Here is a 14,010-nt window from a genome sequence, read left to right as displayed (position 1 = left end):
AGACACATGAGTCATAATTATGGTTTCCCCATTTACCAGTGGAACTGAGTCTCAATTCCTCCCATGTAAAGTGAGGAAAATAATTATTCTGTTGAAGGCATTAGTGAAGATAAAGCAAGATAATAAATGTGAGGTAATTAACAGTGTTGGCTACCAAATAACTACCATTTATTGGGTTCTCATTATGTGACAGGCACTGTGCTTGGCATTTCACATGCATTATCATATTGCATCCTGTACATCATAAGCCCTCATTACGTTGAAGTGCTTACTATTATTGATGTGGATTTTTAATAGCTGGACTTTGAGCTTTGGATTCTTTTTTTCTTTTTTCTTTTAAAATGCATTACTTTTTATATAATTATTTGTTGTTAATAGGCAAGCCCTGCTTTGGCCTGCTTGTGAGGCTTAGAATTTTTTTTTTTTTTTTTTAAAGAGAGCGGTTGCTTGAGGATAAACAGCTAGTTTTTAAAAAATAATTAATTAATTAATTTATTTATTTATGGCTGTGTTGGGTCTTCGTTTCTGTGCAAGGGCTTTCTCTAGTTGCGGCAAGCGGGGGCCACTCTTCATCGCGGTGCGCGGGCCTCTCACCATCGCGGCCTCTCTTGTTGCGGAGCACAGGCTCCAGACGCGCAGGCTCAGTAATTGTGGCTCACGGGCCCAGCTGTCCCGCGGCACGTGGGATCTTCCCAGACCAGGGCTTGAACCCGTGTCCCCCACATTGGCAGGCAGATTCTCAACCACTGCGCCACCAGGGAAGCCCTTTTTTTCTTTTAAGAGACTTTGAAGTCCGCAGGCACACTGAATTTGGATGTAACTGACTTTATAGGGCCATACTCTTCAGAATAAGATTTTATATACAGCACTGATCTGATGAAATGCAATCTAAAAGATGAATACAGAAAAAATAATAGGACAGTCATATCAAAGCATATCGGACTCAGAATACATTTGGGAGAGTGTTACCTGTGGACATCCAACTTCTGACAAGACTTCTCTCTAGAACATTCATTGTATTTCTGATATTCTATGCTAAAGGCACAGACAAAACCTTCTCCTTTTCTGCTTTGGGTTGCATACACTTCCGTCATCTCTTGGAAAACAAGAAATGGGGAAGAAGCATCAAAACTGAGTTTCCCACTAGGTGGCAAAGAAGCACTACATTAATTTATAGCTTTTTTCTGTGCAACATAAAAATAGGAGAGAAAAACCATGTCAGCTGTAGACTGCCTTGGAATGAATATATATAAACATCTATGTATATATGTACATATTTCTGCAGATTTTGCCTTTGGGAGAGAAATTGACTTATAATGATTACAAATCAGAAAGTGTGAGAAAGACAGAATTACTGAGGTAAGTCAGATTAGGGAATTTTAAAACATGTAAATGTTTAAACTTATCTTCATGGAAGACAGAGTAGGCAATTCCAAATTGGTACTTTTAGTTAGTGCATTTGCTGGCTGTCTTTTAGCTTGCTAGAGCATCTCTAGAGCCTTCTGTTCTTATTTAATTCGGCAGCCAGATATGCTTCTGAAAGCAAGGAGGCATGGTGATAGCTTTGGATCCCTGAACTTGATTTGTCTTTGTTTTAAAATGTTTTAACATTTTCAAAATTTCTGGAGTTTCTTTTTAAAAAAAATCATTTATATCATGTAAGTAAGCTCTGGGCCGTGATTAGAGTTAGTACCCCATGTACAAAGCATTTCTAAACCATTCTGATTCTCTGCCTAAGGTGAGGTGACAGTGAACTGGGACGGGGAAGTCCTTGCAGTCTTTACAAAGAAGTCCAGGGCAGGCGGATTTGTTTGTTTCCTCCTGTTGAAAATATGAATGGAGACTAGAGGAGATGGAGCAGAAAGTACAGTGTCTTCTTCAAGCTCCCATTCTCTCAAGAGGCAACTAAATCGGTTAGTATAATTTAATTGAATATAATTTTAATGGAATATTTGGATTCACTTGAGAGGTTAGCTTAATCCACTCTCTCTACCCTCAGTTTTCTCATCTGTTAAACAGAAGTAATAATAGGACCTCCTTCAAATATTTCTGTGAGGATTAAATGAGATGATAAGGATAACAATAATAAAAAATCTCGATAAATAATAACTTCTAAGTGCTTGCTTTGCATCAGCTGATGTGTGCAGGGACAGTTTAAATTCATTCTTTCTTTTTCCACTTTTTAAAAAATTGGGCTATAGTTGCTTTACAATGTTGTGTTAGTTTCTGCTGTACTACGAAGTGAATCAGCTATATGTGTGTATATATATATCCCCTCCCTAATGGACCTCCCTCCCAGCCTCCTCCATCCCACCCATCTAGGTCACCACAGAGCACCAAGCTGAGCTCCTGCACTATACAGTGGGTTCCTGCTAGCTATCTCTTTTACACATGGCAGTGCACATACGTCAATCGCAATCTCCCAATTCATCCCACCCCCCTACCCTGTATCCACATGCCCACTCTCTATGTCTGCATCTCTATTCCTGCCCTGCAAATAGGTTCATTTGTACTTTTTTTCTAGATTCCACATATATGCGTTAATATATGATATTTGTTTTTCTCTTTCTGACTTACTTCACTCTGTATGACTCTGTATTGGGTCACGTCTCTACAAATGACCCAATTTCGTTCCTTTTTATGGCTGAGTAATATTTCATTGTATATATGTGCCACATCTTCTTTATCCATTCATTCTTGAGACCAAGACACATGTTTATGGGTTTGGGTCAGGAAGTTAATCTTCCTTTCCTCTAGTGTCCATTTATTACTCTCACACACAAAATAAAACATGATGAAATGAAGAAAAACATACATCAAGCAAACTGACAAACCAAAACAAAGAGTGCAGGTGAATTGAGTTCAGACATATTCAGGTTCACCCCAATATTCTCAGTTGTATTTGAATCCCTTGGGAAAGTTGTAGCTTAGTTTCCAGTTGGGAGCCTCCACTACACAGAGATCTCTAAGACCTCTTCTTGGTCCATCATGCTATGACTAGGATCCCAGCACACTACCAATTTTAGTGAAACCTATCGTGACAAATTGCATTTGCAACTTACATCCTTTGGCTCTATGCTCAGGTGTCCCCTATGTTGATGGCCCTATTTAAATTTACCACCCTTCCCTTGATACTTCTATTCTCTTACGCTGATTTATTTTTTCCATGATACATTTAACTTACTATATACAGTTGACCCTTGAACAAGGCAGGATTTGAAGAGCCTACCCTCCACACAGTAGAAAATCTGGGGTTCCTCATCCATGTATTCAAGCAACCTCGGATTGGATCATGTAGTAATGTAGTATTTACTATTGAAAACAATCCACATATAAGTGGACCTGTGCTGTTCAAACCCGTGTCATTCAAGGATCAACTGTAGTATACTTATTTGTTGTATTTATTTGCCTGTCTCCTCCAGCTAAAATATAAAATCCTTGAGGGCAGTGTTTTTTGTTTTGTTCACTTCTGTATGCTCCACCCTAGAAATGTAATCCCTCATTAAATATTTGTTGCATAAATGAATCAAGAAATGAAGAAATAGCTGAAGGGTGAGGGGACAAAAGACAATGGAAGGATCCGGACTTCATATTCTATTGCTATTATAGTTCTGGTTGTACCTGTAGAGTTGATTGATTTATTTATTAAACTGATATTTATTGAGTCATGTGCTATTATGTGTTGGGAACCCCAGGAAGCTTACATTCTACTCTGCCAGAAGACAATAAACAAATAAACAAATGAGTTAAAGAATAAAATTTGAGGATAATCATAAACTTCTCTAGAATTTTACATAAATATTAAGGACTGCAACCTATTTGGAATATGGTTATCCTGAAATTGTGTTTATACAGCAGTCATATTGTTTATAATGTATATTTTATGTCATTTGACTTGGCTTTGAAAATGTGATGGAGCTCATAGGGGACAATGAATCCTCTTCCCTAAGCCATCGCATTTGATACATTGATGATAAATTCTATAAATAAGATAATCAAGATGATGTGATCAGTTAATGGGGTGGGGCTTGTAGGGGATACTATTTTAGAAAATCTTCCTGAGATGGAAACTTTTAAGCTGAAGCAAGGAGTATAGGAAGATGGGAATGGGTCAGTCAAGCAACATGATGAGAGAAGAGAATCCCAGGCAGAGGGACCAGGACATGCAAAAACTCAGAGGTAAAGAAGTGAATCAGGAACAGATATGTGACTAGTGTGGAATGAGGGGAGAGGGTTATATGGAGTAAGGTTTTAGGGGTACAGGAGCAAATCACAGGAGTTCTTAAAGGTTATGGTGATAAGTTTTCTGTTTATTCTAAGAGCAAACGGGAAGACATCAACTAGTTTTAAGCTGGGGAGTAGCATAGTTAGATCTATATTATGCGACAATCTCTCTTGCTACTGTGAGAAAAGATAGTTAGGTGAGGAGGAAGAGAGGAAATGATCATTTAGTAGGCCTTTGTGGTGGTTTAGGTGAGTGATGATGGAGGCTTAGACTAAGGCAGTGGTAGTGGAAAGGGAAGAAGTAGGGATTGCAGATATATGTTGGGGGTAGAAGTGAGATGACTTGCTAATGGATTCATTGTGAGGGTGAGAGGGAAAAAGACTCAAGACTGACTCCAGAGTTTTTGGCCTGATCAACTAGGTGGATATTGGAACCACCAACTAATATGCAAAAGACCGGGCAAAAAGCATGCAAAGGAAAAAGCACCTAGAAGAATGTCTGGCACCTGCATCAGTCATTTAGGAAATGGCAGCTACTCATCCTTTTATGTTAGATATAGGGTATAGAATATGTCATATAGCTTTGGTATTCTTGACAAGGAGAGTATTAATAAAGTGGTGGAAATGGAAGCCAGATTAGAGTGTTCCTGTCTCTGGGAAACCTTACGCTTCTCCCCATATCAGAAAGAAAGGAATACTCCCACTAAGCATTTGGATCATGTCCCTGTTATGGCACGTTCCACATTGAATTTAATTTATTTAGTCACTTTGCTACTTGTCTGCCTAGACTGTGAGCCTTTTTAGAGGGATAGAGATCGCTTAGCCTTCAATCATAAATCCACAGTACCTGACAAATAGTGCTCAAAAGTAAATGACTGAATAATTGTGTGGCTAATGTGAATAAAATGTCAGAGTCATATGCTTCTCAGAGGTTTCCCGTGAGACAATGTTTGGTCTTGATCCTCTGGTTATTAAACATTTGAAAGGAAATGTGTGTAAGGAAAGCACTAGAAAACCTTTTTGAAAATCCAGATGGGTATGGTGCTGAAGTGGTCTCAAGATTAACTTTCATTATAAATGGCTTTGTGTTTCAGAATACTGTGTAGTTACAAGATCCATCAACTTTAAGCTCAGGCTTATCCCCAGAAATCTTTTATACCTGACAAGGGTTCGGAACTGGTTCTCTTTGTTGTTGTCTACAATGTTATACTGTGGCTAGAGGAATTGTATATGACTTCCTGTGGTGCCTCAAATACCTTCTAAAGTGGGGTTAGAGAGACGGTTGAAGCCCGAGATTCTTCAGACAGATTCTGAGATTCAGATGACAGATATATGCTTTCACTCATATTTTTTACCCAGTGGGTGAATTCTTGTCTGGCCCCCAGAAGGATTCTACCAACCAACAACAACAACAACAACAACAACAACAACAAATGGCTTTGCATTATCTCAGTCTAATCATCATTGTAAAAAGATGGTTGAAGGCAGCCCCACCTCAGGTTCTGTCTCACGCTGAATATCTTTGTGCCTCAGTGCCATTATATTTAAAGCAGAGGTATGTGACACTCATATATCTTCTAGGGCATCATTTCTCAAACTTTAATGTGCACAGAAATCACCTGGGAAGCTTGGTAACATGCAGATCCTAATTCAGTAGCTCTGAGGTAGGACCTGAGATTCTCCATTTCCAATAAGCTGACGCTGATACAAGTGGTCCATAGATCATACTTTGAGTAACAAAACTCCAGAGCTATATAGGGTGAAGGAACATCTAGATTAAAGATGAGTGTTTGTGCAGACCTTTGATTTTTAATAATGGCTTAGTATTTTAGCCTATGAATATACCATAATTTACTTAATAAGTTCCATATTGTTGGAAATGCACCCTTTGGCTTTTGTAAATATCATTCTAATGAACTTCCTTGTACATAAATCTTTGTCCCGCTGGTAATTTATTTATTAATTTTTGGCTATATTATTAGAAGCATAATTGAGTTTTCAAAGGTACACATTTTAGCATATATTCTCAAATTGGCAAGAATTTTCAAATGAACTCTTTGCTGAAGTTATTATGTATAATTCTGTCTTTGCAGCTTTTCCTGCCTACAGACTCATGTGACATTCTGACACTATGACATTTTTAATAATGCCTTAAATAACATTTTATTCCCGCTGTCTGATCATGCCCCATCTTTTCTATGCTAGTTAAATATTTTAAGTGTTGAGTTTGTGAAGAATCATAGCTGTTGCAGAGGAAAGAATTTATAAGCATATTCCTGGCACAGAATACAAATACAGTGTATGACACATAGATAATATATGGAACCTCAAATCAGACAAAACGACTTTATATCTTAAGATATGCACCCAACTCAATCAGTTGATTAAACATTATCCAGAACAGCTGGCAGCTGACAGGAATGACTTCTTTTAGAATAACGTGGATTCTCTAGATTCAAATAAGTAGAAAAAAAACATGAAGGAAAAATTCCTTCATTACAGCTTAACACATACAATAATAATAATTTTGAGGTTTATTGTGTTTTCAACTGAGTAAAAAGAATTTATCTGAATAGCACAGTGTTGATCTGGTCCTCCATTCCAACATTGTTCGGTTTGTCCTGGTTTCTTTCCTTCCTGATATCTAACATCCGATCTCTTCTGCTCTGAATTATCTAAGAGCAAAAAGTGGGAGAGCATGTGCTCTTTTGAAAGTCATAATGCTAGGGCAAAGCCATACAGTGACAAGAATTTTTTGGGGGAATTAGTACACCTACATTGCAGTATCTATGTAATATAGGTTATTAGGAGGTTAACACTATGATCAAATGAGAGAATGTAAATGAAAATATTTTATACACTGAAGTATTACTCGTTGTAGTAAGTACCATTATTATCCTGAGGTGCAGTAGGGGCAGAGTACTTTGTTCTGCGAGCTCTACCAAACTAATATGTTCCTTTAGAATTAGGTTGGAATTTCCTTGAAGGGAACGCCAACCTTTTTACTTCTTTACATTTTTGGTGCTCAGCTAATAGTACATCTTATATAACTTTTTTCATTATGGTTAAATCTTATGACTGGATGGAGAATGAAGTACTCAATTCTGATAAATAGGTTTATCAGAATAGCTGATAAATACATTCTACACTGGTGGCTTTCTTGATCCAGGTACTTTGGGAAAAAAAGTTCTACTTTTCAGTCATCTAGAGAATTTAAGTGATAAGAATAGTCTTGGATAGTTCCATATGAATTATCTAGTTGACTATGTGAACAACCTTCTGAAATGGGCCAAGCAGGTATTAAATACATCATTTTACAGAATCTAAGGCTCAGGTTGAGTGACCTGTTCGAGTCAGATAGCTAGGAAATACCTTAGCACCTGGTCCTGTTCTTCCTATTCCAACTTTAGTCTTCCTTTTCCTCCTGGTCGCCCGCCTGCCTGGGACAACTGTGTTTTAAGAAAAAGATCCCAGAACTATGACTTAGGAGACTTAGATTTTAGAAATAATTCTGCTCCATGTACTTAGACTCATTCATTCATTCATTCACTCAACTCAATTTTGTTAATAGCCTATTATGTAAAATGTACCAGGCAAATACTACTTAACTTTGAGGCAGCTTTCTAGTCTGTTAAATGGAAAATAATATCTTATTTGCATACCTCACAGGGAGGTTTTGAAGATAAAAATAAGAAATGAACATATTCATTTCAGAAGAAGGGGTGATTCATTTTCACGGTCAAGGTCCTTTGTGATTGCATAAGCGATGATTGTCCTAGCACACCCAGAACACATGTGGAAACTTCATAATTTATAAAGCCACTTCTCCAGAGGCAATGATATAGGAATGTGGTGAATTATTTCCTTTTGGGTGCATTAATCAAGGGAGAAGGAGATCATTGTGTTGAATCCTAGAACACTGAGCAAAAATAAGTACTAAATTTCTGAGATAGTATGAGTAGAGGAGATAGGGCCAAGAAGAGAGAATCCACTTTTCTCTAGGTTCTTCATATCTCCCTTGATCTTTGGGTCCCCAATCTGGTCATATGCTCAAATGAAAGGTCCTAGATAAGAGCTAATACAAATTATAAGCAGCAAATTAAGGTCGGGTACATTCTTCTGAGGGTGTATAGGGTGGTCCATATGGGGTGGGAAGAAAAGATTACAACTCCTATCAATTTATATTTTTATATCTCATCATTTTAAATTGTTTTTTTCTTTTTATAACGTATGTGATGTATGATTCCTACGTAAGTGAATAATATTTACATATTGTGGATACATATTCAAAATGTGGTTATTGTTAGAGTTTGTAGTTCTCAAATTATAGAGTCAAATGACAGAGTGGAGAAACAGTTGGCTGAGAGCATGGATTCTGGATATACTGCTTTCTAGATTCACTATTTATTACCTGTGTAATCTTTTAAGTCACTTAACCTTTTTGACTCTTAGTTTTCGTCTCATTAAAATGGGTATGATATTTGCCATGCCTGTCTCATGGGATTGAGATTAAATTAAAAAAAAATTATTTTCTACCCAAATGGAAAAACTTCATATTTGTACCCTCTAAGTGATATATTTATGATAACTGAAGGGAAGCACTTTTTAAGTTCTAGAACATCAAATCCATAGTATCCCTGAGTCCTATTTCAAGTGCTTAGCACATGTGCACACACACACAAACACACACACACAAACTTAGTGTCTCCTTCGAAAACCCTTTCACTATACTCCTACATTATAAGGGAGTAATTTTGGCTTATCTGATGTCTGAGTTACCAACGTAAGAATTTTAGATAGATCAGAGTAACTGAACTTTTCATGAGAAAGCAAAACAAAATCTTCTTTAAAAATAAATTATATACTTGTATTATACTCCATACTGATAAACTTAAGGAAAAGCATATAGCTATTTATTACTTACTTTAAAAAAAATTCCAAATTATTAAACCAGTCTAATATGTCCGAAGATTCACCTTAATTATGTGAACTTGGATTACTGCATTTAAAAATGTGTCTGAGTTAGCAGTTTCTGGTGGATTTTTTTTAATCTATAATTTAGACTATTAGAAGTTCAGTTTACTTATTTTCCCTGAATTTGGGGAATATTAGATTCTTATAAACATTTATATCTATAAACCATAGAGAACTTATTTAAGAGATATTGTAATCTAATTTATTACTATTCTCTTGGGGTAGGAAAACATTTTATACTTATACAATGAGAAATAAAAGATTATTATCAATTACAGGTACATAGACACATAAAGCTCTTATAGTTTCAGTATGAAGGTTAAAAATAAACAGAGAAATACATAAACTTACCAGTCCAGATCATAAAACCTTGTTTATTTCCCTAGTGGGCATACAATTCTGAATTGATTTGAGCTCACAATTGATAAAGAGACAAATAAAAAGAATATCAACTGAGATTTTCTACTTTTGTCATACAGAAAATAAATTTCCATCGTCTATTCGACAAAGATCCCAACTGGTCACATCATTAAACCAAATATTCCATGTTGTTGCCACCAGTAGAGAATGACTTGAAGGCCATGTGCAAACGAGAAACAAAAACAAATACTCGAAGTCAGAAAAGAGTAAAAAAAAAGCAAGAGAAAAAAGAGAGTCAGCAAGGATAAAGTTCTAGTGCTGCTTGAGATTCAGTCTGGGAGCCAAGAGTTTGAACAGCCCGTGAGGTGTACTTCTCGGGTCAATCCATTTAATTGGCTTGTCAGATTAGTCCACTTAGGTATCTTGGTAGAACAACCTCCAAAACTGCTAGAGTATAATTTTCGAAAAATTGAAAACATGACCCTCCTTCAAATATCAAATGAACACCTGTCAAAATTTTTATTCAGCTTATTAGAGAACCAGTAGGATGTTAAGACCAGTTCAAAGTGCATTTATATAGACAATTTAACAAAGAATTGTTAGGATAAGATTGTTGGATTAGATACAGAACTGATGTCCTGCAGAGCAAAAAATGTAACCTCTGGATTCACCTTTTGCACAGAAAGTTGCATCTTTGCTAGACAAAATTCTATAAGCTAACGTGTCAGATCACTGCATCTAGAACCTTAGTTTAATATAGTAAAATAAAGTTATATTTTTAAGGGACTGAGATCTGTAGTTACTACAACAGCAATTTGATGAAGAGGTCATATCTCCTACTTAGATAACCAAGGAATAACTGGAAAGATAGAGGTTATAGTGAGTGACAGTCTTTCAGTTCTGATGAAACTGTCCCAAACAAAATAACTAAATTGCCAAGGTGGGGTCAAGAACTATAGCTATGTTTTCGCACCATGAGAGTACTAGCCTGAATTCTCTGTCTTGGCTACTTTTCAGGGAACAGATAACGGACCATTGAAGAATGGGTAGCAGAGGGCAAACATGGTGGAGCAAAGGGAGATGTTGACAGTTGCCTGAAACCACATTGAACTGGGACCCGTCTTTGTCCTTGCATACAGTGTGGTATTTTTAATTAGTGTACCTGTGTTTTTTCTTTGTTACAATAATGACTGTCCTCTGGCATATCTGACAAGTGGTTGGGGCCAAAAAATTGGCTCATAGCAAACCCACAGGCAAAAAACAAATCTACATGGCCTGAAGGGGAAGATGTCGGTCATATTCTAAAATGTGATCCTGATAGATGCTGCTTAGGACCATAAATTCGTAGTTCTTATAGAGGGATTATTCTGCCCTATTTGCATATGTAGGTCACAGTTCTCAGTCCCAATAAAGACAGCAATTTTTCCCTGGTTTTAAGTGTGATTGTATACATATTTTGTAAACTCTTTGTCATCACTGATTGTTCAGTCACATTTCCTCAAACATATAACATTTGTAAACTGCTTTTGCATCTCAATTGTTTATTTGTGATAAAAAATGGTGCATTTTTAAGCTTTTGTTTTAGACTTTAATGCTTCCATAAATTGCCATCTCAAAACTCAGTTTATTGTCTGTGTTATTGGCATTATCAATACTTGAATCAGCATTGTCAAACCAGAGTGTATGTGAGAGATGGATGAAAATAATCAAATAAAGCTGGTACTGGCTCCAGGAATTTTGGCAGGGAAAAGGCATGTTAGGTAGATGCCTAATTTCTGAAAGTCAGGAGTTCAAAGGTTAGAAAATACTGAAAAGATATGGCGTTTTATGATCTCCCTATTTACGTCAGATAAGAGGGGGGTTGCCACTTGTGTACTGTGCAAATACTGTGGTGTTTGGAGTAGGGGAGCTGGCAGTAGGGGTGGTGTGTAGGGAGAGACAGAGGCTGATTTCACAAGAGCTTGTGAAAAGGCTTATAAAACATTTTAAACATAGTTTTAATATCCTCCACTTCAATGAAGAAATCAACTATGATAATTAGGTTGCAGCAGTTAAGCCTTAAGCAGAGGCAGAACAAATGTGATTTCAGGAATTCTAGAATATCCTTTCATTTCCCTAAAACCCTCTGGTGGTGCTAGAAATCCTACTGTTAAGGGTATTGGTCCATGTCTGATAGCCATTTGCTGATAGTGGGACTAGCCTGGCTGAGGGACAGGGACATATAAGCTGGAGAAGAATATCCAAACAGTTGACAAAAATAGAAAGGTCCTGAATCACAGAGCAGGATTCAGATTATGATGCCACAGGATGGATGCACTATAAGAGCATGTCAAGGAGACAAGTAGAAGAGCAATACAGGCCAGTACCTGTCCTAGGGATATTGACCACAGCTGGCTGGCTCTTATGAGCTTCTTGCATTTGACATTTGACAAATAAACTGCATTTTAAGGTCCAGAAAGATGATGAACAGTCTGAGACTGTGTAGTATACTCTGTTAAAAACAAAACCTCCCAAAAGGGGTCACTATTAAGCTATGATTTTGTATGCCAGCATTTCTCAGATCCTTTCTGAGAGCAGGTTTGTAGGAAAGGATAGGTGAAGGACAGGCGGATTCTGAGAGCTTCACACAGGCTTTACTGTGTACCCCGAAGGTAAAGAAGGGTGTGAGAATGGGAGGGTGAAGTGGGTAAAGAGGACTATATATATTTCACAATTTTTCTTAAAGAAAGTCTTATTCTATCTTGGCTGGTGCAGTGGAGGGGCTATGGAAAGACCTATACTCAAGTTCCCTTTCATTCATCATCAAATGCAGTATCTTCTCTGATGGGTAATGAAAACAAATCCTGCTTACCCTAAGTATAGAGTACTTAAGATGTTTAAGTGAGGTTAAAAATTATATTACCCCATTCGATTAATAGTTCATTAAGCAGAATAGAAATATAAAAGGGTTATTATCGCTCCTACTAAAAACGCAGTCATTCACTTGTTCAACTAACACCCACTGAGTATTTCCTGCCTGTGAATAGTGAATAAGATAATTCGTACCCCAAAGAAGATAATTATATGAATATCATTATTATGTAAACACCCTAAAAATTCTTTCTCATCTGCACACATACAAGCCCTATTCATAATAAATTCTTTTAAATTCAAAATTTAAAATCCATGGCAAAATTTCAGCAACCATTAATGAATTATGTTGTACGTTTTAATTTAGGTAAGAGCCAGAACAAATCTTATCAAGATCATGCCAAAGAAATGCACATTTAGTAGTTATTTTAAGATGTAATAAATAACCAAACACTGGAAGCTGCCAACATTATTATCTTGGGTCCTAGGTCAGAACCAGAGAAAGTGTAAAGGCAATTGCAGAAATTGAAAACAAACACTTTGATTCAAAGGCAGCTTCTGAGAACAACTGGAGTCTTGAGTGAAGGACAGTCTTGGACTATGTGTTTGAACAAATGACACACCCATGAACAACAATTTTAAAAATCACTCTTAGACAAGATTGCTATGTGATATATGGAAATTGCCCCTGGTTCTATCTTATCCTTGGATTGTGGAACGAGTGGAGTCATGGAAGTGAGCTGTCCCCTTTGCTGCCTTGTCAGATCAAAGTACATTTATTTAATCCAGCCTTTTACTATTTTGAGCCATTAGAGGCAAGAGCAACACAGACTGGTCTTTAGTTCCTAGAATGGCCAGACACTTACGACAAAGAGAAAAATCTCCCTGTTCACTGGAAGCAGTGCTCATTACAACTTCATTATCTCTTTACAGCTTCTCTCACAAAGAGCATTATTATCCTTACCCTGTGACCTGCAGAAACCAAGGAGGCAATGAGAGGTGGTCACCTCAACCCCTTCAAATACGCATCACCCATGGTGAATGAGGTGAGCTATCAAGTTTAAACACTTCCGTGCTAATTTTCTCTGAGAATTAAAACCATGCCTTTGTTTAAGAGGGTAGGTTGGAGCAGTGAAGGGAGAGGGTGGGCTGTGTTGTATGCTCCTATAAAGGGAGACTCTCTCCTCTGAGAGGAAGGGAGGAGCCCAGAGTCCCGGGGTGGGTGGAGCCAGGATGCACCCCAGGCCTTGAGGAATTCAGACACCCAGAGCAGCTCCCCCAGCACAGAGCCAAGACTGAGAAGTGTGGGCAGCCGTGTGACTGACAGGGTCTTGGTGCTCTGGCTGGGTGTCAGGCCTGAGGCTCTGAGGTGAGAGAGCCGAGTTCAGGACATTGGACCACCAGAGACCTCCTGGCCCCATGTATTATCAATTGGCAAGAGCTCTCCCAGAGATCTCCATCTCAACGCTAAGACCCAGCTCCACTCAATGACTAGCAAGGTCCAGTGCTGGACACCCCATGCCAAACAACTAGCAAGACAGGAATACAAGCCCCTGCATTAGCAGAGAGGCTGCCTAAAATCATAACAAATTCACAGACACC

At 37.6% G+C, this 14,010-nt stretch overlaps 1 long non-coding RNA gene across 1 annotated transcript in view; it reads left to right on the top strand.

Annotated features, from left to right (window-relative positions):
- LOC137771538 (uncharacterized) overlaps positions 1 to 14,010 on the top strand; it is a 175,226-nt gene that overhangs the window by 154,375 nt on the left and 6,841 nt on the right. Inside the window, exon 4 of the long non-coding RNA XR_011075378.1 lies at positions 13,342 to 13,454. This is a non-coding gene — a long non-coding RNA (uncharacterized lncRNA). The remainder of the gene's footprint in view (positions 1 to 13,341; positions 13,455 to 14,010) is intronic.

This window comes from Eschrichtius robustus, chromosome 11, assembly GCF_028021215.1.
Source record: "Eschrichtius robustus isolate mEscRob2 chromosome 11, mEscRob2.pri, whole genome shotgun sequence".
NCBI classification, from domain to species: Eukaryota; Metazoa; Chordata; class Mammalia; order Artiodactyla; family Eschrichtiidae; genus Eschrichtius; species Eschrichtius robustus.
This window is presented reverse-complemented; position numbering and strand designations above follow the sequence as displayed.